Source organism: Oreochromis aureus, linkage group 2, assembly GCF_013358895.1.
Source record: "Oreochromis aureus strain Israel breed Guangdong linkage group 2, ZZ_aureus, whole genome shotgun sequence".
NCBI classification, from domain to species: domain Eukaryota; kingdom Metazoa; phylum Chordata; class Actinopteri; order Cichliformes; family Cichlidae; genus Oreochromis; species Oreochromis aureus.
Genome location: NC_052943.1, coordinates 23,290,634 through 23,316,930, shown reverse-complemented (window position 1 = coordinate 23,316,930; position 26,297 = coordinate 23,290,634). Strand labels below are relative to the sequence as shown.

Sequence of the window (26,297 nt, the reverse complement as noted above, 5' to 3'; positions counted from 1 at the left end):
CTGGGACTACTGTTACCTTCATCCTCCACATCTCTCGAGCTCTTCCCTGAGCCCTCGGCACTTCACAAGCCTCTCGTGTTTCTTCTTCCTGTTGTTGCTGTCATTTGTTATCGCTACGTCTATCACTATGGCCATCTTCTTCTGTTTGTCTACCACCACTTTGTGAGGTTGATTATCCACCACCATTTTGTCCATCTGTACCTGGAGGTCCCCCAGGATCTTAGTTCAGTCATTCTCCACCACCCTCCTATTTTGACCTCGGACCTCCAGGCCATATTCAGCACAGATTTTTCTGTATACTATGCCGACCACTTGGTTAAGGCGTGCTAGATGTTAGGCCTGCTAACATCTTGCACCCTGCTGTTATGTGCTGGATTGCCCCAGGGACATCTGTACACAGCCTGCACCTGGGGTCTTGCCTGGTGTAATAGATCTGAGTCTCGATGGATCGTGCTCAGAGCTTGTTCCTGTGCTGAGGTATTCACTGAGCACATGGTTGGTTGGAGCCTCCTTTGTATGGGAGCAGTCACTTCTTGGGATCCTTGGGGATCAGGACTGTCCAGCCTTCAGTTAGCCATTCCGGGTGGTCATCTGGTTCATCTGTGCTGCCAGATGCTCGTGGAGTGCATTCAGCCAGTAGGCGTGAGCCATGTCAGGGCCTGGTGATGTCCAATTTTTCATACTGGAGGCACTTGGTTCGATGTTTACTGCGGTGATGGTTACTGGATCCTGTTCAGTAAGGTTGTTGTGGTCTGTTCTTAGATCAACTATGAAGCCACTGAGCATTGCCTTTATGAGTTGTGTTCTTCTCCCATATGCTCTTCCAGTGTTGCTCAATCTCCAGCCATGGTGGCGCTGTACTTATATTATTCTCCTGCCACTCAGAGTACACCTTGGATGGATCGGTGGATGGGTCTCCAAGGCCCTAACCCTAACAGCTCATATAGTGCCAAATCACAACAATAGTTGCCTCAAGGCAGGACTGTCCAGCCTTCAGTGTAGGGTCTCTATATTGTAAGAGACCCTACAAAGACCCTTCAATAAAACAAAGAAAAAAGAGACCCCCCCCCCCAAAATGATATCACCCCTTATGCAGTCTGGCCACAGTGAGAAGGAAAAACTCCCTTTAAACAGGAAGAAAGCTTTAGCAGAACCAGGCTCAGGGAGGAGCGGACATCTGGCGCGGCTGTTCGGGGGTGAGTAGATGGGGACTGTTTCAGGACTGAAACAGGCTTCAAAATTGACACTTTAAAGCTTGACTGAAATTTGTAGTTTTTCTCTAAATTTTTTTTAGGTTGTTCATGTGAAAGACTTTATGGTCAGAGCTACTTGGCCACAATGATAAGGAATATGCTTGGTTGAGTTTTTCTAACCCAAGAACACTGTACACACTGTCAAGTATGTGGTGGTAGCATCATGCTCTGGGGCTGCTTTGCTGCCAGTGGTACTGTCACTGATTTACACAAAGTGGATAGAATAATGAAGAAGGAATACCTCCAAGTTTTTCAACTTCACCTGAAATCATCAGCTAGGTAGTTGAAATGTGGACATATGTGGGTGTTGCAACAAGACAATGATCAAAACTGCTTTATCTAAATGGACAAGACGAGGTTAACCTTGTGCTTCTAGAATGGCCTTCAAGCCAAAGTCCTGACCTCAACCCTATTGAAAATGTGTGGACAGTGCTTAAAATCTTGGTCCATGCCAGGAAACCAACCAATATAAATAAATCTACCAATTCTACCAAAAGGAGTAGTCAAATATGCAGCCAGAACTATATCCAAAGCTTGTTGACCTACCTCTGGTCAAGGTGTAACTTGTTACACCTTGTACCTGGAGGTAGAAATACCCAAATATTAGTGGGTATTTATGTATAAACTTGAGCCTACATGTATACCTTTGAACTGTGTGGATTAGAGAAAATTTCAAAATCAAACTTGTGCACTTCATTTATTTTTTGAAATCATTAAAGAGCTATGCGGCACAATCGTTACACACTGGTAAAAGGAAAGTTCAAGTACATCTTTAAAAGCCCCAAATTATCATGACATTGATGTCCATGATGAGTGCATGACCACAATGGTATATTTCACACAACCAGAAAACATGACTCAAAATAGGTGATATTGTTGCGCTGTGTTTGTTAGAAGCATTGTTGTGTAATTTTGCTGTCCCTAAGTTGTAAAATACAGCTATTATTGTTACTTTAATTGATCCAAAGGCTGACATTGATTGGTACATCTCTATTCAGAAACATAATTAAAAAGAAAGGCAACACAATTAATTAAGCAATCATTGCTGCTGTTTGGGGAAAAAAGACAGAAGAAGGAAAAGAAGCTGAAAGAAGCCACATGTAACCCCCTCATTTATAAGTCTTGATTTATGAGTGTTTTAATCACTACAGCTCATTGGGAGATATTTTTGTATTTATTCATTTCATTTATTTTTGTCTGCACAGCCTAGAATTCGCAAAGCAATATAATAAAATCCCTGTCCTACCAACTCTAACCCGCCCTGACCTCAGTAAGAAGTCTTCATCAAACAGGAAAAATAAAGAATAAACAATATTTGCTATGGTGTACTGGAATTGCTGAGCATTACTGTACTTCTAAAAACAGGAGGGTGAACTCTTTTAAGAGTTTTTTTTTATTGAGGTTGTTAAAGAAAATACCACAACACTTACCATTGACAGCATTAAATATATTTGTTTCTAACTGTGTTGTGGTTTCTAACAAACCTCAGACTGTAAGATCAGATACAAACAAGCCCTGTGGGTGCTTGGCAAGCTGCAGTATTACATAATATTTTGGCAGTCAATGAATTACTTACATTACACCACTGACGGCATCCTCAAGGAACTCATCTTCATATCTTTTCGCTGTTCTTTGAAAAGGAAATTGCATATTTATTTTTATGCTTTGCTAGTATGCAAATTTCCCCTTAGTTGCTTTTTGTGGGTGCATGATAAGCCCTGATTTTACATATTTAGATCTAGGGGGATTAAGGGAGGCATGTATATTTTCTCACAGATGGGAAGTAACTATTCCCCACTTAGTGTTAGCTTAATTAGAATTAATTTTAGACTTTAAGAGCAGTGTTTTAGCAACCCAGGGAAGTTCCTATTCTATTATCAAACCTGAATTCTAGCATGTTCATAGATGATGTAATGCACTTGATTTTAATTGCAGATACAAAGAAAGCATCCAAACAGGTTGTGGACCTGTGTTAACATGTATTGATTTGGTGGAATGTTTATAAAAAAAATAGACATTGTATCAATTTTAAAGAGGTAAAGGTCTGATAAATATCTGAAAATCACCATGAAATTTTAAATCAGAATGCTGTTCGTTTAATAGTGTAGTGAAAACTGAAACCTCAGTTCTTTAAAGCGCTCTACAGTGTGACTTTGCTTTATTCTAAAAGTTATTAATATATAAATATATGGAAAATATTCATACGATTCCATAATATGTATAAAATGAGTTTGGATCCTAAGGCCTATTAAAAGATAAAGAAATATTTCAGTTATTATAGAGCACAAGTACTGTATCACAAAAATGACCTTAAAACTTTATCTGTGAAATTTGAATGCCTTTTTTTCACAGAGAAGATTTCTGGCACAGTGAAATTGTCATTCTTGCTGTGAAAGAAGTTACTGAAGTTGTTATCTGCTACAGAACAAAGAAGTGTTTGTCAGGCTGAAAATTGAATTACTAATTTCAATGAGAAGGAAGAGATCATTTTCAAAACCCAGTGGGCTGATTAGATAAAGCTGTGTGGTGTCAGTATAGCTAATAAATGATAGATGTCATGTTATTCTTTTTCCTGGATAAACACGGAAGTAGAAAAAGAAATTGAATGACACATAAAAAATGTGAGATTTAAAATAATTTTAAGAGCTGAGCAAGCAGCAGTTTTGTTTTGTGTTAGTGGTTGGCCTTATGTGACCTGCACTTTGTGGCGCTTGTTGGTATTAGCAGTGTCTCTTCTTTCCAATTCTGTTGTTAATTCTTGTCATGATTATTACTCACAATAAAACTGTCATCACAAGATAGCAAGGTTGTCTGAATATACTTATTAATTTGTTTGGTAGAACTTGGGAGAAGAAGCTAAAAAAATCCCCAAAACAAAACAAAAACAAGTCATCTAAAGTATGGAACTTTAAATGAACGCATTTTTTTGTGTATATTTACTTAAGTTCCTTGTCTTTTGTTATCTTTGTTTAAACTGTAGTACTCATTGCTCTTGGAAATTCAGAAACAGTAGTAGGTTAGAGTTTCTCCATTTGACAGCATAAACATGCAGTATCCAGTTTTGGTATACAGAAGAAACACATGCAGTACGACACTAACACAGTCATAAAAGGAGTTGTGCTGCAACTCTGGCTCTTTTGTCAGGACAGCTGTTTATGTAAACCGAAATACTTTATCTCTGACCACATCAGACCATGATATGGTCAAGACTACTATCAGTCTATAAGTACGAGTGTTCTTGTTGAGTTAAAGAACAAGCCAAGAAAGTGATGAACAATTTATATCTATTTTATTCCACTGTTTATCTTAAACGCCCACCAGAAAACATGTTATAATGCCCCTGTGTTATAATGACAGACACTAAAGCATGTTCATACAAAAATAACTTATTTACCTCTTCATAACAAACACGCAATGTCTGCTGGGCTTTCTTTTCATTAATTTACACCATAAAACAGGACCTCTTAAACATGTTTGTGGTGGTCCCTTTGGGGGCATTTTTAATGCTGTTATCTGCTACAGAATATGGACTACTTTGTGGTTAGTCATCGCATCCAGGAAGTCTGAGTTTGTCATGAAAGAGTATTGCGAGGAGGGCCCAAATGCAGGACACAAAGAAACATGGCATAAAATAATTACTTGACTACCAAAAAACCACCAAACAAAACATGGTGCTATCAACATGCTAAACACAGAGAATAGCTGGGAGCACGTTATGTTTTGTGTTTCAAATGTTGTGTTATAGGTGAAATATAGATTCTCTGCTGCTATGTTTTCTGTGCAACCTATTTGCAATACCATACTAAACCCACTGAATTAAGCACAAACTAAGTGCAGAAAATATAGTTATGTTGTCATAATTGGTTCTAACCTATTGTTAAGTCTTTTTTACAGTGCTAGAACTGCAGCTACCACAACACTGAACACACACCAAAAATATCTATCTTATCTTTTCGCAGCATTAATGTCAGAATTTTATCATCAACATCATCATCATTACTACGTGGTAACATCTCTGATTAGATTAGGTGACACTCACAGGGATCATTTTGTGCGCAAGAATTTAAATGACATGTGAAATGCTCCTTTTTAACAGTGGTTAACAAAGAAATTTGACAATAATCTTTAGGTTTATCCAAGCCAGTTAAGACACAGAAAGCTGTATTGAACTCATTTTGTAGTATACCCTTCCCAGGAGTCCAAGAAAGCAAGTGAATCATATGAAAACACAAGGACTAGATAACGGACAAAGGCTGCTCTACAGGGAAAATAAATATATGATTAAAGAGAACCCCGAGGTATTTATAAATGGGGGGTTTAATAGGATATTGAAGACAGGTGGGGAAGGATGTATGGGTATGAAAAGGATTACAATCAGGACAATCATAATATGGCAAGTAAAACTAATACATGGCACGAAGGCAAACCGTGCTTCAAAGTAAACTGTAATTAATCAAAAGACAATATCTAAATGCGGAGACAAGCAGGTTTGCACTGAACATGACAATGAGACAGAGGAAAGAACAATGCAGGAAACAGTAAAAGAACTAAACACAAACTGAAACTGCATAGAAATCAAGAGTTTAGAACTTGAACTAAAAGATATAATCTCTCCATCGAGTCCTGGGTCTGCCCGAGGGACTCCTCCCAGTAGGACATGCCTGGACTACCTCTCCTCGGAGGCACCAGGGAGGCATAGTCAGATGCCCAAACTACCTTAAATGTCTCCTTTTGAAGTGGAAGAGCACAGGCTCTTGAATGTCCCTCTTGAATGACCAAGCTTCTCACCCTATGTCTGAGGGAAAGCCCTGCCACACTTAGAAGAAAACATATTTCTGGTGCTTGAATCCGTAAGCTTGCGACCATAGGTGAGGGTAGGAACATATACTGACCGGCAATTCAACATCTTCGCTTTCATGCTCGGCTTTCTCTGCACCACAACAGATCAGTACGGCATCCCTGTCAGAACTACAAACAGAACACAAGAACAGAAATCCATCTTAACAAGCATCAAACCTTCCTAATAACTAGATGATAAATAAATCAAACTAAAACTACTAAAAGAACAATGGAAGCATTAACCAGAAAATAGTTTTGCAAAACAATTACAGCTTGTTACTAGGAAACCTTTGTAGTACAACTAGAAATCGAAGGCACCGCAATCCCACAAGAAATTAAACTTGGTTTTGAGAATAATAATTTAAAAAAACCCCAAATCAAAGCAAGAATCTAAGACTTCAAAGATGAGATTAATATAATAGAATCTCAAAAACACCTCAAGAGAGCAAGGTTTCTATTACACAACTGGCTTTATTAGTCATTTAACACATTTAAAGGCTTTATGTTTTCTCATAATATTATAATATTAGTCACAAAGACAGGTCTTTAACCACAACATACTTACATTTACTCAAAAACACAATCTACATTATGGATAAAGAAAAAACTTACTGTAGCCTTCTGCTGAAATTAGACTTGACATGGCTCCAGCTGGCTGCCACATCTAATAATTTGATCAGTGATAACTGGCTGAAAATCATCACCAGTATTGATCAAGACCTGCTGCAGCTCAGTTATATTCACATTTTCTAGATGGGTTTGTATGGATCAATATTGCCATAAATGTTGTCGCAGTCTGTAGTTTGACTTCCATTGGAGACCTGCCGTGTAAAAATACAGACATCTGCAATAAATTGAGAAATAAGACATTAGAATGAATGAATTGGGACACAGTTATTTGAACTGGATCAGCCTCATGAATTACTAAACCAAACTGTCCTCATTTAATCTGAAATTACATTCAATCTGAACAGCACTTCTTGACAGAAGGGACGTTTTTTTGTTGTTTTTTTATGCGTCCTCGTATTTATATGGCGTTTACTTGTTTTTATGTGGCAGGCTACAGAAAGAATCACCCCTCCGGCTTATTAATGATGGAAGAATATGATTCAGACTCCAGGGGAGTAAATGACTCCAATGCAAATTATTTCTCAACCGTGAAAGCCAAATTGCACTATTTAGGCAAATTAACTGGACATATTGAACACTCCAAATTGCACATCCCAATCATCATTGGGCTGTGGATGTCATATGCACATGTTTATGATGATACAATAACAGCTTACATTTGACAGCATTTAGAAATTGATTGATTAGATTGTTTACATAGGGTAAAATGGCTCCCATTATAGTTTCTGTTAAATAACTAAAACACTTACTCAACAATGAACTAATGATCAAGACCTGCTGTAGATAACAGTTGAAACCAAAGAACTCCACTGATGTACACTGAGGGTGCATTTGTCATGCAGCAAGAGTTGTACTGGAGCCTACTGTCTGCAGCTCTGAATAAGCTTTCACACTTGTAAGAGTTATCACAAGAATTAATGATATCTATCTATCTATCTATCTATCTATCTATCTATCTATCTATCTATCTATCTATCTATCTATCTATCTATCTATCTATCTATTACAAAGAGATTATCCTTGGAAAGTAAAAAGTGAAGGATGACGGGTAATTCATTTATTCGACAGCTCTGATCACCATCAGTGCCACATGAATCCATGACTGACTGACTTCAGGTCATGCTGAAGGTGCTCTTTACTTGAGTGTTTGCCTATCTTTTCTGATGGGCTGACCAAACCTAGATGGTGCTTCAGCATCAAAATCAATATTGTTGCAAGATTAGTCACTTTAGTTGAACTGCAGGCATGTCTTAAAGAAAAAAAAGAAAAAAGACCTGGATGACCTTTAATTTCCTGCTTCTCAATTCAGCTAAAACTGTGGTTACTTTATTCAGACCAAAAATCTTAGAAATTGGTGTCAAACCACATCTGAATTGCATTACCTTGGCCTCAGGTAACACTGTGAGGAATCTGGGGGTAATCTTTGGATATGCCCTTCAATGTGCATATTAAACAATTATGTAGGACTGCTTTCTTGCATTTGCACAATATATCTAACATTAGAAATATTCTGCACTTATTACTTCTAGACTGGACTTTTGTAATATATTAAAATCATCACATTGTCCTAAAAACTCCCTGAAAAGCCTTCATCTGATCCAAAAATGCTCCAACTCAAGTACTGACAGGGCTGAACACAAGCTCTTGAACAATCTTATCTTAATGAGTGCAAAGTACCAAATACCCTTCTGCTAAGAAACTAAGAGATGAAAATGAATGAAGTTAAGATATATTAGCATAATAAACTAGCTTTAGAGAATTGGAGAATGACCTGTCTTGCAGGGTCAAAGTCCTTATTAAGAGGGTAAATGGCTAATGGTAGCTTAGAAATATTTTACTTTATGATTATATTTGGTTAAGATGTTGCCTTTTGTTGTTTTTGTTTAGACTGCAGTACATTTCTTGGAAACTCTTGACATTTTGAAACAATAATATCTCATATTTAAAAATATTTATAACTCAGGCTTCTGCTGCAAGCCTAAGTTATAAACAAGTAGGCATAATAGTTACAGTCTACTTAAAGGCTTTGTGTTACAACTACAGCCCACTTTTCTGCATACGAATTAGTCTTAATTGAACATAAGGACACTGACTGTGCCCTTAAAATGTCACTTGTTACCATTTTAGAAACCCAAATTATAAAACCAGAAATCATTAATGTCTCTTATTTGATAGTAGTACAATAAGTTATCAAACCAATTTAGTTGGAAATATGCTGGAGCATATCCCAGCTGTCATCGGGCAAGGAGTGGGTTACAACAACCAGTCCATCACAGGACATTTTCTACATTTCATAATGTCATAATTTTTTTAAATTGCTGTTTTATCAGTGTGTTCTTTAGTGATGTGTACTTTAATCACGTGTAAGAGAACAGAAGTGATACTGTTAAATATATGAAAACTGGCATACCTGCTTTTGAAGACGTTGCAAGATTCACAGAGATAAGTCATAAGTATTCCTCACATGCAAGTGTGTACTCTTCTACTTTCTACCTAATATTCAACAGGGAGTCTTTGATGTGCAAAACTCTCTTTTTAAGTTTTCCTATCACCTTCTTCGCAGAGTCTTTCTTTCTCTGTCTCTTGCTGTGCTCCGTTATTGTTATCTTTGACACACACTTTTCCATCTGTCTTACTGAAAGTCAGATAGAATAATCTTGTTGAATAGTTTTTGTTATGTAAGACACTTGAAAAAACAGTAGAGAACAATGAGGTGCAGAGAGAAAATACATGCGATGGAGAAAACAGCAACACCTTCACCTTCAGTATTATACTGTGGCATTGGCACATGTTACTGATTTATTAACTTACTAGTTTATAATTATTATTTTCACATCAGCTCCAAATGCGTTCTTTTGCATTCAACTGGGAAGATGTTCAGTGAAAAATGGTTATTGGCTGTGTAATGCTCACTTTTCTCTTCATATGGATCATCATTATTAATACAAACTGAACTTAAGTCTTAGACTTTGAAAATGTGTTAAAATATTGTTATATTTTTGATATTTTGACATTTTTAATGCAAAAAAAATTCACACAGTTTCTCAACTTTCTCTCTAAGCTATTCAATCATTTCAAAGCAAAGACATCAATATAACACTTTGCATGAGTCCAGAGACAAGACTAACTGCCATCTTCTTATTTTTCATTGCATTTTTTCCCATCTGCGTCAAAAATGGGAAATAATACACTTTGCAAAAGCCTAGGTTTGAATAAGTTACCATTCATTGGAGATTTTATTGTTTGTTACATAAACATTCCTGAGATTGAAGGCAGCTATGTTTGTAGAAGAAAAAATCTCATTATGCTAAATCTCAATCACTAAAGTTTAGTTTCACCAAATGTTACATTAAATAGAAAAGAAAAACTATTACTATTCATGAGGGTGAAATGGGACTTGGAGATAAACACAGTCACATCAAGAGCATTCATAACATTTTTAAAAGTAATTTAAAATGTCTTCATAGGAGAAGCCTGTACGCAGTGACAGATTGCTGATACTTCTTGCTGATACACTTGGGTTGGTATGCTCAAAAATATGAAACAAAACGTTTGAATGAAAAACAGAGAAAAAAAAATGGTGAGTGTGAAAAAACAGCAGGGTGCCATGAAGTCATCTTTCAAATACAAGATGGAGACTGAAGCTCATGTGGCTCAGCCATTCCCCGCTGAAGTGTCCTTGAAAGAAGAAACTGTCAGACTGGAGATTTGATGTTGACACCAAGTACAGGTAGTCATAGGTCTTATTCAGGGAATGTCAAAATATCAAACAAATTCTCTGCAACAAGCAACAAGTGTTTTATAATTAATGCATGTTGCATTTAAACAACTTCGTCACTAGTTTTTTGTTTTTGTTTTTAATTTTACACTTAAAAAAAATCTCATTGAGCCAGCAACAGAATTTTAAGTCCCGAAAGAACCTTAGGCAATGGATATGAAGGACTTTATCCTTCTTCTTTCTCCTTCAAATCAACAACCTATAGCAAATTATTTGGCTTTGAATAGCACATCGCAGTCTTATCCAGCTTTTCTCACAGCTTTTCTCTGTGGTGTGATCTGAACTATCACCGTGTGAGATGCAATACTAATAGATATTACAGTGAACTAAACAAAACCACAATGAAATATGCAAAGGACAACAAACTGGAACAAAAAAGCTGGACCACTGTAAATGTAAATAAAAGCAGAATACAATGATTTGCAAATCTCAAAATACAGTCAAATACAGAAAACATCAAACTGGCAGTTTATTATTTCCTTCATGGGGTCATTTTGAATTTGATAATGGCAACATGCCTAAAAAAAGTTGCAGCAACAATGTCAGTTACATGACATGTTGGTATGGAGGTTCAGAAAAAGCCCTTTAGTGAGGCAGAAATTCTCAGAAGTAAAGATGGCTCTGATATTTAGTATATTATTTCACCAATATACAGAACACCATGTCTACATTCGTATTGGGAACAATTTCAGAATAATGTTCCTCAATATAAAACTACTTACTGAACATATCATCTACAGGGTGGGCCATTATATGGATACACCGTAATAAAATGGGAATGGTTGGTGATATTAAAGTCCTGTTTGTGGCACATTAGTATATGTGAGGGGGCAAACTGCTCAAGATGGGTGGTGACCATGGTGGCCATTTAGAAGTCGGCCATCTTGGATACAACTTTTGTTTTTTCAATAGGAAGAGGGCCATGTGACACACCAAACTTATTGGTAATGTCACAAGAAAAACAATGGTGTGCTTGGTTTCAACGCAACTTTATTCTTTCATGAGTTATTTACAAGTTTCTGACCACTTAGAAAATGTGTTCAATGTGCTGCCCATTGTGTTGGATTGTCAATGCAACCCTCTTCTCCCACTCTTCACACACTGATAGCAACACCGCAGGAGAAATGCCAGCACAGGCATCCAGTATCCGTAGTTTCAGGTGCTGAACATCATCACATCTTCACACCATAGACAATTGCCTTCAGATGACCCCAAAGATAAAAGTCTAAGGGGGTCAGATCGGGAGACCTTGGGGGCCATTCAACTGGCCCACGACGACCAATCCACTTTCCAAGAAACTGTTCATCTAGGAATGCTCGGACCTGGCACCCATAATGTGGTGGTGCACCATCTTGCTGAAAAAACTCAGGGAACGTGCCAGCTTCAGTGCATAAAGAGGGAAACACATCATCATGTAGCAATTTCAAATATCCAGTGGCCTTGAGGTTTCCATTGATGAAGAATGGACCCACTATCGTTGTACCCCATATACCACACCAAACCATCACTTTTGTTGTTCCAACAGTCTTGGAGGGATCCATCCAATGTGGGTTAGTGTCAGACCAATAGCGGTGGTTTTGTTTGTTAACTTCACCATTCACATAAAAGTTTGCCTCATCACTGAACAAAATCTTCTGCGTGAACTGAGGGTCCTGTTCCAACTTTTGTTTTGCCCATTCTACAAATTCTGTGCACCGAGCTGGGTCATCCTCGTTGAGATGCTGCAGTAGCTGGAGTTTGTAAGGGTGCCATTTGTGAGTAGCTAATATCTGCTGAGTGACATGCGGCGAGTGCTACGCTGTGGGCTCTTGCTGAATGAAGCTAGGACAGCCACTTATGTTCCTTCATTAGTGACAGTTTTCTTGCGTCCACATTTTGGCAAATCCAACACTGAACCAGTTTCATGAAACTTAGCACTACAGTTTGCTAACTGTAGCATGGGAGATGGGTGGTCTCGTAGGGTGTCTTGCATTGAAATCTGCTGCAATGACCCGGTTACTGCGTTCACCAGCTATCAACACAATTTTGATCCGCTCCTCACATGTTAACCTCTTCGACATGTCAATGGCTGTGAACAAAGAGAAACTTGAAAATAACTCATGAAAGAATGAAGTTACGTTGAAACCAAGCACACCATTGTTTTTCTTGTGACATTACCAATAAGTTTGATGTGTCACATGGCCCTCTTCCTATTGAAAAAACAAAAGTTGTATCCAAGATGGCCGACTTCTAAATGGCCACCATGGTCACCAACCATCTTGAGCAGTTTGCCCCCTCACATATACTAATGTGCCACAAACAGGACTTTAATATCACCAACCATTCCCATTTTATTACGGTGTATCCATATAAATGGCCCACCCTGTACAATGTATATTGTTATTGAAAGATTTAAAGAATCTGGACAAATCAGTGTGCAATGGAAAAGGTTGAAAATGAATATGACCATGATCTTGAGACAAAACAGAAAACTGTTCTTTGGTCAAACAGATCAAAACAGGAAGTTTGTACAATTAGAAAGGCACCACCAGTGTTAAATCACTACTACTGGATGGTTTTGAAAAACATTTGTTTTTTTTTAACACAATAACCTAATTTGAAAAAGAGGTTTTTATCAATCCATCCATCCATCCATCCATCCATCCATCCATCCATCCCCCACTGTGGTCGGTGTTTATCCTTCAAACTCGGGTCCTCTACCACAGGCCTGTCAGCTTGAGGTTCCTGCGCATTATCTTTGGTGTTCCTAGGACGGCGCTCTTCTGGACAGAGATCTTGAATGTTGTTCCTGGGATCCGCTGCAGCCACTCGCCTAGCTTGGGAGTCACTGCATCTAGTGCTCCGATTACCACTGGGACAACTGCCAATTGCCCAGTTTCGGGGGGTCACTGCAATGAGTGCTCTGATTACCACAGCAAGCACTGTTGACCTAACCCTCCACATCTTCTCAAGTTTCTCTCTCAGCCCTTGATATTTCTCAAGTCTCTCTTTCTTCCTGTGTTGTTGGTTAGCCACAAATCACCAGTTTGTCTGTCTGTATCTGCAAGCCCCACAGGACTTTAGCGCCATCATTCTGAGCCACTTAGGGGATTTATTCCATTTTGGCCACACTTGACAAAGATATTCCAGTATACTATACCAGCCACCTGGTTATGGCGTTCCATGTACCATGTACCTGATGCTGGCCCTGTTAATCCAGGAGATGGCCAAGCCAGTATGGCTTTAGTTATAAATCGCTCACACATACTCATAGCCCATAGCCCTGGGATACCTCTATATAAAAGAATAAAAGTATATATTGTGCAGTGCAGAAAAAGTCACATTTTCTACCTCTGGTGACATTTTCTGATAATTATTATGATAAAGCAACAGAGTTAAGGGGTCTGCTGTTGGCTCTGATATTCAATGTACTGAAAAGCTATAACTGTTTCAACTTAACAGCCCTTTCATGCACCACAAGGCTAATCTGTTATATTTTCCTTGAACTTTGGTGACACTTACTTGTCACTTTTTTCGACAGCATTCTTGACCATTAGAAAGAAGGGAAACGCAGCCCTTTAAAATGCAAAACAGAAAGACATAAGAAGCCACACCAGCAGGAGTGAATGCTGCTGACGCTGCACTTTAAATTGCTTTTCTAACCGTCTCATTTCACGTTGTCACCTTTTACAAAACTGCAAATTGGTGGAAGCAGTCAAGAAATGTTTTTGCTTTCTTTATTCATGAAGACAAAATGAACAGCCACCCTATTTACTTCAAAAACAGTGGAAAGTGTTGTGACTGAAAAATGTTTTTTTTTTTGCAATGAAACTTCCTCACTGACTCATACTCAGTAAAATAAATAATAATACTGTGTGATTAAACCAAGATTTGTAAACATTGTTCGTGTTAAGCATAACATTGCTGTTCTGATCCAAGGTGTTAAACATGCTGTACATTTCTGCTGATTTATGAACTGATATATACTAACCTGCACAAAGATCTGAAACTGCTCATGCTGCATATAGAGCCAGTTATATTGTGTTTTTGGTTACTCATCATTTTGAAAGAATTTCCAAGCCGATTTTATTCATCCAATTAAAAAAAAAAAAAAACTGGAGGGTTGGCAGCAGATGCTAGAGAATAAAAAAGTGACAGAAATGACACTAGACATGTGGTTTGCAGGTGTTAGTGATTTAATTAAAGCTTTTGTTTTTCAACAGTTGTCTTGTGCTCATCTCTATGGTTAACCAGTGACTGAAAAATACTAAGTTGGCACATAGTAGCTCAGTCACAGTAATTTTTTTTTCAATTCTAAGGTTATATATATATATATATATATATATATATATATATATATATATGAATATATAAATAAGAATAATCTCATCCTTATCTGCTTCTAAAATGAGTTAAATACAACCTCAGGTGAACAACAAACTAACACATATTAAAATGTGTTATTATTTGCTTTAACAAAAACAGTTGGACAGATGGTTCCACATTACACATTTCAAAACTCTTGTATAAAGAGGAGTTAATGGTTGACTCAATGACTGCAAGGTGCCCGGGTCTGGTAGCTGTAAAACAAGCCCAAACATGGCACTGTACTGTGACCAAACATCTCCACTTTGATCTTATCTCTCCAAAGGATTTTTTTCCAATAACTTTGGAAACTTGAGCAGTCGTGCTGTTTTCCATTTAGAAATCAAGCATGGTGTGTTTGGAAGGATTTCCAAACACACCATGCTTGTCTAAAGTGTGTAGAGCCTGAGTTGTTGCTCCTGGCTTTTATTGCACATTCTCCCTTCCAAGGCCATGCCTTGACAAGTCAGAACTGTTTTAATGAGAGCAATCACACAATACTAGGTAATTGGTTTTATTGTTATGGTAAATTTGTGTATCTTCTCCTGTGTTGCTATATCTGTTTTTTTAGTTAGTCTTAATAGTTTACATTTAATTGTGGTAGATATTAAAAATTCTATTTAATAAATTAAAATCCTAGGAATAATATTTGAAAGAGAGGAGCAGGAACTGAAAAAAACTAGCCAAGTAGCCACAACATTTCTTTTTCTGCAAATTATAAAATTGTTGAAACAGCAGTGGCATATTACTGCTTGTGCTTTTTAGGAAATTTAAATTACAATATTATCATATTTTACTTGCTTAAGTAGTTCTATTTAGAATACTGCATATTTTCTGTGTAGCCTCTAAGTATCTACTACTGTTGTAGTAAAATAATTGAAATAAATGTTCATAGAGAAATTGTGCAAATATGCATTTCTTTTTGTGGCTTCTACAGTTTCTGAATCATCATAAATAGGACTGAGACACATAACCCTGTGCTTTTGTTGATTCAGAAATAGAGGTGCTCTAAACAAATTTGCCTTTTTCCAAAAGATAGATGGACTGTTTGTCGGTAATATTATTTTTAGGATGCAGATATATTTCATTTTATATTTTTGGTTTTTGGGCATTTAAGTCTGTATTTGTCAAGTAAATCCATTTAGTTTGCCAGTAGCATTTACTCCGTGCAATATTGAAGTAGCAGAACTCAATCCATCTACCTCACAATACTATATGACATGCATTCTTTGTGCCTCCTGTTGATCCAAATACCGGGATTTATTTTGGCTTCTTTAAATTACATACACCTAAGAGACATTATAAATGCAGCAAGTCAAGACAACCATATATTTCATTTTTTTTCATATTACTGCTAAGCTGTTTACAAGGGTAATCAATCACTATTTCTCTAATATACACTACCAGTCAAAAGTTTGGACACATCTTCTCATTTGATGTTTTTCTTTCATTTTATTACTTTCTACATTGTAGATACATTCCGAAAACATCAAATATATAAAGCTAGATATATGGAATTATGTATTCAATTCAATTTTATTTATACATCACCAAATCAGAACAACAGTCGCCTCAATGCACTTTATATTGTAAGATTTACCCTACAATAATGCATACAGAGAAAAACCCAACAATCATATGACCATCTATGAGCAAGCACTTTGGCGACAGTGGGAAGGAAAAACTCCCTTTTAACAGAAAGAAACCCCCGGCAGAGCCAGGCTCAGGGAGGGGCAGCCATATGCCGCGACCGGTTGGGGTGAGATAAGGATGACAAGAAAACAGTGATAAGCAACTCTAAATATATCTTATATTTCAGATTCCTCAAAGTAGCCACGCTTTGCTTTCTTGACAGCACTGCAAACCCTTGGCTTTCTCTCATTGAGCCTCATGATGTAGTCACTTGAAATGGTTTTCACTTCACAGGTGTGCCTTGTCAGGGTTCATTTGTGGAATTTGTTGCCTTCTTCAGCAACAAGCAGAAGAGATTTTTTTTTTTAATTTGTTTGCCAAGAAACACAAGGAATGGACATTAGACCAGTGGAAATCTATGCTTTGGTTTGATTAGTCCAAATTTGAGATCTTAGGTTCCACCTGCTGTGTCTTTGTGCAACGCAGAAAAGGTGAATGGATGGTCTCTACATGCATGGTTCCCACTGTGAAGCGCGGAGGAAGAGTAGTGATGGTTTGGGGGTGCTTTGCTGGTGACGGTGTTAAGGACTTATTCAAAATTGAAGGCTCACTGAACCAGCATGGCTACCACAGCATCCTGCACTGACATGCAATCCCATCCGGTTTGTGTTCAGCAGGACAATGACCCCAAACACACCTCCAGGCTGTGTAAGAGATATTTGACCAAGACAGAGAGTCATGGAGTGCTGCACCAGATGGCCTGGCCTCCACAGTCACCTAACCTAAACCCAGTCAAGATGGTTTGGGATAAGATGGACCAAAAAGTAAAGGCAAAAGGGTCAACAAGTGCTCGGCATCTCTGGGAACTCCTTCAAGACCTTTGGAAAACCATTTCAGTATCATGAAGTTCACTGAGAAAATACCAAGAGTGTGCAAAGCAGTAATCAAAGCAAAGGGTGGCTGTTTTGAAGAATCTAAAATATAAAAGATGTTTTGAGTTATTACACACTTTTTTGTTTACTACATAATTCCATATGTGTTCATTGATAGTTTTGATGCCTTCAGTGAGAATTTACAATGTAAATAGTCCTGAAAATAAAGAAAAACCATTAAATGAAAAGGTGTGTCCAAACTCTTGACTGGTACTGTATGTATTTACCTTTAGTTGTGGATAATCCTTGTTGAACCTCACAAGGACAGCTTAGCTTTTTTATTCCTTCCACGGCCTTCTAAGAAGTTTCCCACTGAGGTATTTCATGCATGTTAAAACAAAAACAAAGCACAAAAATATTAAAAAAATATTATGTTTTACCTCTTTTATGATGTTACTGTGTGAAAATGTAGGAGTACTTATCAAACAGATATGAGAGCCTTCCTTTTACCCGAGTTCAGTAACTCTCAAATTCATCTCAGTCAGCCTCTAGTCCTCAGTCCTCAGCTTTTAAATTCATTGTGCTCTGTCAATCTCCCTTTAAGGCTGTCTGTTATGCAACTCTCATCCAGGGTGTTCAGGGCATCTCATCCAAAATCTTTCTCAGCCATCTGCTTACCCGGCTGCACCACAACCAACTTTGAGACTCTGGGGGTTTAATCACTATTTCCTACTTTCATCTGGGATTCTGCTCCATGATGTCGGAGTCTGCCAAAAATTCTCGACTTTGCATGTTGACATTTTTTGGAATAAACGTTACGCTTTTCTTTTAAACGACCACTTCTTATTGGACTACCGTACAGTTGCTAAATAAATAGAATGTGACAAACTGCAATTTTCAACCACAAAAGTAATGTGCATTTTAAATGCACCAGGATAATATCAGGACCTCGCACATGTTTTTTTGGAACAATGCTCTGTTTAAACTGGCCTACTTTGAAGATATCCATACAGATCCTGCTTTTCACATCACCAAATCACCAGTGTCAAATTTAGTGCATGTGAAAGGCCTGTATACATATAGCTCTGCAAAACAGAGGTGAGCCAGAAGACACAGACATAGTAATGCTGCTTTTTGTTAGTTTTATATACTGTAGGGGGGAGGAAATATAGGAAGGAAGAAAAGGAAAAAAAAGTTCATATATATGTGTAAATTTGTTCCAGTTTTCATTAAGGTTGTTAGCAGCAACAGTTAAAAGCTATATTGGTGGGAGTATAGACAGCATATAAAAGAAGGATGTAGGCATTGGAAAACATGACTTCATGGGTTTTAAAGTCAAATTTTAAAGCTTGGCTTGAGCATTTTTTCTTGTTGCCATCTTGTTCTTTTGAAACTAGACATCCAGAGCAATTGCTGGTTCTAGCTGAGAAATCTGTTGCAAGTTCGTAAAGTCTATTGCAACTTAGCCAATAGAGCAGGGGTCAATAACCTTGACTATCAAAAAAGAAATTTTAGAGCAATTTTTATTGTACATATCTGATAATTATAATGACAGTGACCCAGCTAAAATATAAATTTAAAAAAAAGAAGCCTCCGTGAGTCATTCACCATCTGTGAATACCTTCCTCTTATTGCCTTGCTCTCTCTTGACCTAGCACAAAACCAGCAGCAGTATGAAGTGTGCAGGTGTGATCCAGTTCTTAAAACTTCTTTTGCTCTGCAGTGCTTTCTGCAGAATTTCCCAAACTGCTCTTGCTTTTTCCACAGATGCCTACTTTTCAGCAGTTTTTTTTTCTTGATATCTCTTTCCGTGTTGCTATTTTTGTTAGTTGCCAGTTTCTAGCTGCAGATCCAGCACACCAGGAAGCCAGCAGTCTTGGTGGTGACATTTTTTGTGTGTAGGCTATGGATTTTAAAGGCACATGTATAAAATAAACATAAATAAACATAGCAATGAGGAATGAATATTAAGATGTTCATTTACCTATTCATGTATTCAGCTAGTTTTTTGTTGTTGTTGTTGTTGTCAAAGCAGGAGTTGATGGAGATGGACAAAAAGAGCCATAAGCAGCTCTATGGGTGCAGCTTAATTGCCCTCAGGCATAATCTACTTTAGAATAGAATAGCCCTTTACTGTCATTGTACATGTCCAATGAAACTGTGAGTGCTCCACACCAACTGTGCAAGAATAAAATATAAATAGTAAGACACCAGGAATAAAAAAAAAAAAAGACAAACGGGAAACCCCGAGTTAACTTAAAGAGTTGTAGCACTTTATCCTGATCCTCAGTGTTAGGGTAAATGAATCCAGGTACTGGAAAGATACCCCAGATATGTAGAACTTGCTTCTTAGTATAAGGCCCAAGGCCCAAGTGTGCCTGGCCCTTAGAAGAAATGGAGGTTGTCTATGCACTGATTTTGCTTCACTCTTCAGAGATCCATCTTTATAGTCTACTGGTGGCACTTTAAATTGGGACTATATGTAAAATTTTAATATATATTCTGGTGCAGTTTGGTATTTAAAACATATTATTGTTATTATTATTATGCTGTTTTTGTTAATTATTATTACTGATTTTTATTGTGTTTAGATGTCTGTTTGTTTTATCAGTTTAGTGTCTGCAAGGCTGCTGGTCAGTATATGTTCAGATTATTGTTGTGGAACAAAGAGATGTTATCATTAAAACTGTTGAGTAGAGAAAATCTACCCCAAGGGGACAATAGAATAAATATTTTGTTTGTATCATAAATGTATTATCTTTGCCAGCAGCACCAATTCTTCAAGTAAGGTAAAAAAAAGGCAAAATTGTTCCAAAAAGGTGTAACACATTGGTTGGGACATTGTGTTTATGGGCAATAACTAAATGAGAACTACTGGGGAAAAAAGGTGATTGTTTGTGTGATTGAGGTAAAGGCAATTCATTCTTGATTATGCTGTTTTGTTCTTGATGATGTATACATTACATGGGTATAAGGATTAGAAAGCGCTACACAGCATAGCACAATGCAGACACCAGTATGATGTAATGAAATGCAACCAAGCATCCCTGCATGGGTGAAGCTCTTAATGTTTACTGTTTGGTGGAAGCTTCCAGTGATGAATGTGCTAATTAAAGCATGATGTTCAAGCCAGCTTTTATAAGCACTACATCATCTTTCCCATGGACTGAGAATGGGATGCTCACTCTCTGTAGGTTCTCCCAAGCTGAGAATGTCCACACACAGCTTGCTCAGTCTTAGCACCCATTTGTTGTCTGGCTCAGGGCGCACACTCTTTAAAGTTCCTGCACTCTGGTTTCTCCTGACTGGTTCATTGGATGCTTGCTACTCATAGGACGATGACCCCTTCCAGGTCCCAGCACACTGCTAAACGGAGGATAAAGAGTGATTAGTCCATTCACAGTGTGTATGTAAGTGTAACACTAACCTCACCTAAAAAACACTTGCTCCTTTTTTCTGTTTTTTTTTCTCTCGGTGACTCTGAAATCATTGAGGATAAAAACAAGCAGTCTTAGGAGGAGGTGGAAAATCATCAACAGCACTATAACACAATTACTGTTTACAATGCCATAAAATCACAGCAGCACCTTTGAAATTCTCTACTTTTTCTTCATGAAGGTTTGTTCTGTAGAAGTAAAAAGAAACAACAAAAACAAATATATTTGTTATTGTGCAGCGTTTTGGTGCTTTGAATAGCACTTTGTCAAACTTGTGGTTTTTAAAAGTGCATTAAAATTAAAATTGGATTGGAAAAATACACAGAAAACTATTTCGACTATTTCGAAGTTTATAATAAAATGAAAGGTACATAATTATATTGCAGGCAGCGAGGTCAAGGCCAGGGTATTTTCTGTTTGTTTTTTGTAACAGTGGTTTGTTTGATTTTCTGGTGTTATGACAACAGATCATTTCTACTCTTGCAATAAGATGTATGACTGTGGTTGCTTCCTATAATAAAACATAAACACAGGTAGAAAATGAATATTTTAGTAGTGTCCTTTCAAAATCTTAAAGAAGATAGTATAATGGTTGTGATTGTGCCAGTTTTCAGATGTACATTTATCTTTACACAGTGACCTGTGGCACCGGGTCAAAGCTCACTGACAGGTAACGTAAAAATAATGAAACTTTATGCTTATAAAAAGTCACAAAGGGTGCAATTAAATTATAAGTGAAATTATGTTTATTAAATGAATCTGGCAACAAAGTGAAAAGTTATGTTGTTATAAGTTGTCAGACAATTTGAAACCCTTGAAGTCACAACTTTTAATAAATCAGCCGAGTCTTGATTAAAAACAGATACTGAAGACATCCATAACTTGGAGTTTTTTAACAATTAAGCTTATCAGTAAATTACATGCCATCAAATTATGTATTCAAAGAAATATCTATAAAAACTTGCTGAATCGAAAGTACAACTGTTTTTACAAATGAGAAAAGGTGATGCAAAGGAAAGGACAAAAAGATTTCACAGTTAATAGGACACATTCACAGGTGCAGAAAGGCAGATAATGATGATGAATTGTAGAGACGTTTCATTTCATTTGCTGTCTCAATCCCACTCCAGCTTGACGAAATCTGAAGGCAATATGGAAAATAATATTTCTCAGTTCATGGGGTTTTGGATTTTTTTTTTTACCCTTTATGTCACCTTCTTCTAAAGGACTTTTTGCTTTACAAAAGGTGTTCTGGTTTATGGTCTTTCTGGTTTAAGGTCTCTGATCACGTTTCTGTTTGCTGTGCAACATTCATTATGCTCCAGATGGAACCAAATACTTTGGGGTGTTATTGTAGCTTTGCATAAGTGGCATACAGAATTCGTTTTTCAAAATGTGACACACTATACAAATGGCTGAAAGTTAGACGGCTCCAATTTATAAGGAAGAAAGGATCGTTTACCAACACTTAGCAAATAGGACACACTGCAGTGTTTGCGTGAGTGGATTAAAGTTCATAGAAAGTAATCTGCTAATAGTTGTATGTACACTAATGCATGTAAATGTTTTCAGAGAGACATGAGATGAAGCTATGTATTTTTTCAGTGTTCCTAATGTTGATCAGTCAACATTGCATGGTCTAACATTTGTTTCTGTCCTATGATTTTGAACACATCAACAGAATCTCTGCTTACATGAAGACTTTTAGAAGATAAATTAAAATAAGGTTGCTGTGAAAAGCATCCAGACCTCAACAGGCCATCAGAAAAACACAAATTCTGTTTTATTAAGTTTTAGTCCCAATTGTATTTGGTTCTCTTGTTGTGGTATATCGTCATCAAGGCATATTGTCATTCTTTCCTTTGTTGCTGCAAATGTATTTTTATTTAATGTTCTGAGCAATCTAATGCCATTCTGTTACACCTGTTTGAACTGAATTCAAAATCCTGCTCCTCACATACAACGTCTTAAATAATCAGGGCCTAGGTTTTCTTAATGACCTTATAGTACCATATCACCCCATGAGAGCACTTTGCTCTCACACTGTAGGCTTAATTGTTGTTCCTGTTGGGTTTTTCTCTGTATGTATTATTGTAGGGTCCACCTTACAACATAAAGCGCCTTGAGGTGACTGTTGTTGTGATTTGGCACTGTATAAATAAAATTGAATTGAATTGAGTCTCCAAAAGTCAAATTAAGAATTTTGTCATAAACAATTTCTGTGAGAAAATTAAAGTATAGACTTAGAACATAAATAGCCCATATAACACATGACCACCATGAACCAGGATATTTTGATATGTGACAAGCCATAATTGCCCATTGTATGCTAGGTTGTATTTTTCTACTTGGATTAAATGTAAATGTGGAGGCTTTCCACCACAGTTGTATAGTGAGCTTTCATCTTATAACATGGTCTGTTGAAAGGATATACAGATGCAGCTACACAGACTGATCTACTTGAGAGGTCTATCTTTGAGATGGCAAAAGTTAAGTGTTTTCATACATAGTCAGCTGATTTAATTTGGTCTTTATTCAGTTTTCTGTTTAACCCTGTATTGAAAAATTAATTCCCAAAAAGGAAAATCTAATTTTCTTATCTATTTCTCCATTTTGGTTTGAAGAATCAAGAAGAGGAATTAATCTAGTTATTTTTTTTTAATTCCCTTTGAAAAGCACAGTTATTAAGCACATCTGTTATTATATTAATAGAGGACAGAACTCAATGTACCCAACTGCATTACTGAGATCCACCAAAAGTAATTTGGTGGATCCTTTTACAGTGTTACTCTTTGAGCCATGTGAAATGCTTCCAGTCTTATAGATAATTAAAGGCATATATTAGATGGCAATAATTCTACCAAGCTAATGTTACTCATAAATTTAAAACACCACGATTGCAGTCAAGTTCCCAAAACACCGATCTGATCCCAAAAACCTTTGGGATTTTTCTTTTTTCGATTTGTCATGTGTGCTTTCAGACTTGAACAACTGCTGAAAAATCCTCCAAATGCATGCTGGTATTTTATGCAATGTGCTAGCAATATGTTGTTTTGAGTTGTTAAATAAGGTCCAAAAGATATTTGACAAGGTAATCCTGCATGGGAGTTGGACACTACAGTATCTTCCCGACTGCATGATTACAATTTCAGCAAAGCTGCTCTAATCAGAGCAGACAGTGTAGGTAAAGGAGGGAAGAGAGAGGGCTAATGACATTATCTGTTATCATTATGTAAAATACCTTTCTGTGAAATACACTGATGCAATATATAGACAATATTTTCTTCTTCTTTCAGCTGCTCCCATTAGCAGCCTCTACTACAAATCACGTGTCTCCATTTCACCCTAGCCCTAGCATCCTCTTTTGTCACCGACTGTCACTTCATCCTACTGCCTGGAGCACCAGATTCAATATCTCATTAAATGTATATATGTATATAGAGTCACACGAAAATTAAACTATTATGTGTAATGTGGACATCCCAGAAATTCACTTCAAGGTCGGTGGTTAGCCTTGTTGCCATACAGCAAGAAGGTCCTGAGTTCGACTCCAACATCTGGCTGGAACCTTTCTGTGTGGAGTTTGCACGTTCCCTCCCTGTGTTTGTGTGGGTTCTCTTTGGGTACTCCGGCTTTCTCCCACAGTCCAAAGACATGCAATTAATGGGGTTAGGTTAGTTGATGAAATTGCCCATAGGTGTGACTGTGAGTGCAGATGGTTGTCTTTCTCTATGTGTTAACCCTGTGACAAACTGGCGACCTGTCCAGGGTCTACCTATCTCTCACCCTATGGTAGCTGGATATGGGGGCTCCATGGTTGCTGCGTCAAGCCATCTAGGACAAAAATAGACACACACACACACAAATCTCTGGGGAGATCGCAAAGCTGTGTTGGTTTGTGTGTTGGAAGCTGGGTGGGGCATTATGATGGTTGCTATCAGTGGGCTGGGGGGCAGACTGCGGAGTGGCGAGAGCTGTTTAGAAAAAGATAATTTTTTAAGTATTTAAGAATACAGACAACTTGTCAAAAAGGTTTCCTTGTGTCAGACACAGATATGTACACAGACACTAGACATTATTTTATTACCTGGTATTTTCACTCGAGGGGCTCGAGTACGGTGCTCATCCTCTGAGTCCGTATATGTGTTCAGGGGATTTGGTCTAAAGAAAAGAAATTAAAAACGGTCTTAAGTAATTGTAAATGTGCTTTTGGCATATATTTTCCTAAAGTTACAGTTTGACTTCTAACAACACACACAGGAAACAGAGACGTGCAAGAAGGTACAGTATACAAGGAATTTTTGAAGTGCACAAGTGTACACGGCTTTGCATTTTTAAAGAGTTTACAAACTTCCACTTTTTGGACTATATTATGTGGTGATATTGCAGTATGCAAGCACCACAGATATGTATAAAAGACAAGATCATTAATTCTTAACAATCAAAGATATGTTTTTGAATAAAACTTGTGCTTTCTTTTAAGACTGGTCTGGGTTTCTGCTTCAGACTGAAGGTCAGACGTATCACAGTGTTCACGTAGAGATCTCTGAAGACTGCGTTCTGCTTCGTGAAATGTGCCTGGAAATACAAACACAATGTACGGCCAGACATACATTACATGTGGACCAAAGGTGCAAACGCATAGAAAAATCAGCCTTTTCAAAAATACGCTGGTATGTGTGGACGTAGCCTTACGGTGCGTTCACACCGAACGCGATAGGCGCGAGCGAAAACGCCCCTAATTTGACGCGTGCACATTCGCACCTCAACGCGTGTCCAAGACAAATCCATCGCACCTCAAAATTGCATCTTTCCACGCAGGTGGACCGGAAATGTGGGAGGAAGTTGTGCCAGATGTGTTGTGCTGCAGATGTCCTCTGAATAAACACATCATCTCGTTAGCGGAAAGGTATTTGTACATCAGTGGGAAAATAGCGGGACAGTAGTCGGGCTTGCTAGCTTTTGCACGGTTTCATCGGGTCAGTCTGAACATTAAAAAGCAGAATGAATGACCTTACCAGGTTGCCCAATCTCCTCACTAATGTGCCTCCAAGCTAGGTCCTTTTTATTCCTGTCTTGGTAGAAGTAGCAACCAGCATCATTTAGCTCTGGATGATTAGCCACGGCACTGATGAGCTTTTCCTCCATACTGAATGACGAATGAAGGGCTTTGGCTGGATCTTCCCCTTTGACCTAGTTACAGCCACGTCACCAGGCTCCTGATTGGTTGTCGCGGCGCGATTTGACGCCGGAGTTCAGATTTTCCAACTCGAGCGGTTGGCGCGATACGCGCGTGTGCACAAAATGCAACACACAATCTGACACGCGTGGTTTTCTTCGCGAGTCAAACGCGCCCCACGCGCTACACTGACGCGCGTTTCAGGCGTTTTGGCGACGCAAATCTGCTTCCGAATTTTCGCCAGACGCGCAATCGCGTGTCATCGCGCTCTTTCCATTGACTTTACATGTAAACCTGACGCTCTGGCCGCCTCTATCGCGTTCGGTGTGAACG

The 26,297-nt window shown here is 37.8% G+C and overlaps 2 long non-coding RNA genes across 2 annotated transcripts; both read right to left on the bottom strand.

Annotated features, from left to right (window-relative positions):
- Window positions 1-21,517: 21,517 nt before the first annotated feature.
- LOC120441119 lies at window positions 21,518-25,051 on the bottom strand. Its single transcript, XR_005613793.1, has 3 exons — window positions 24,873-25,051; window positions 24,572-24,759; window positions 21,518-21,926 (listed from the first exon to the last, which is right to left on the bottom strand). It is a non-coding gene; the product is annotated as an uncharacterized LOC120441119 (long non-coding RNA).
- Window positions 25,052-25,195: 144 nt separating this feature from the next.
- On the bottom strand, window positions 25,196-25,948 carry LOC120441123. Its single transcript, XR_005613795.1, has 3 exons — window positions 25,804-25,948; window positions 25,550-25,662; window positions 25,196-25,363 (listed from the first exon to the last, which is right to left on the bottom strand). It is a non-coding gene; the product is annotated as an uncharacterized LOC120441123 (long non-coding RNA).
- Between the last annotated feature and the right edge of the window lie 349 nt (window positions 25,949-26,297).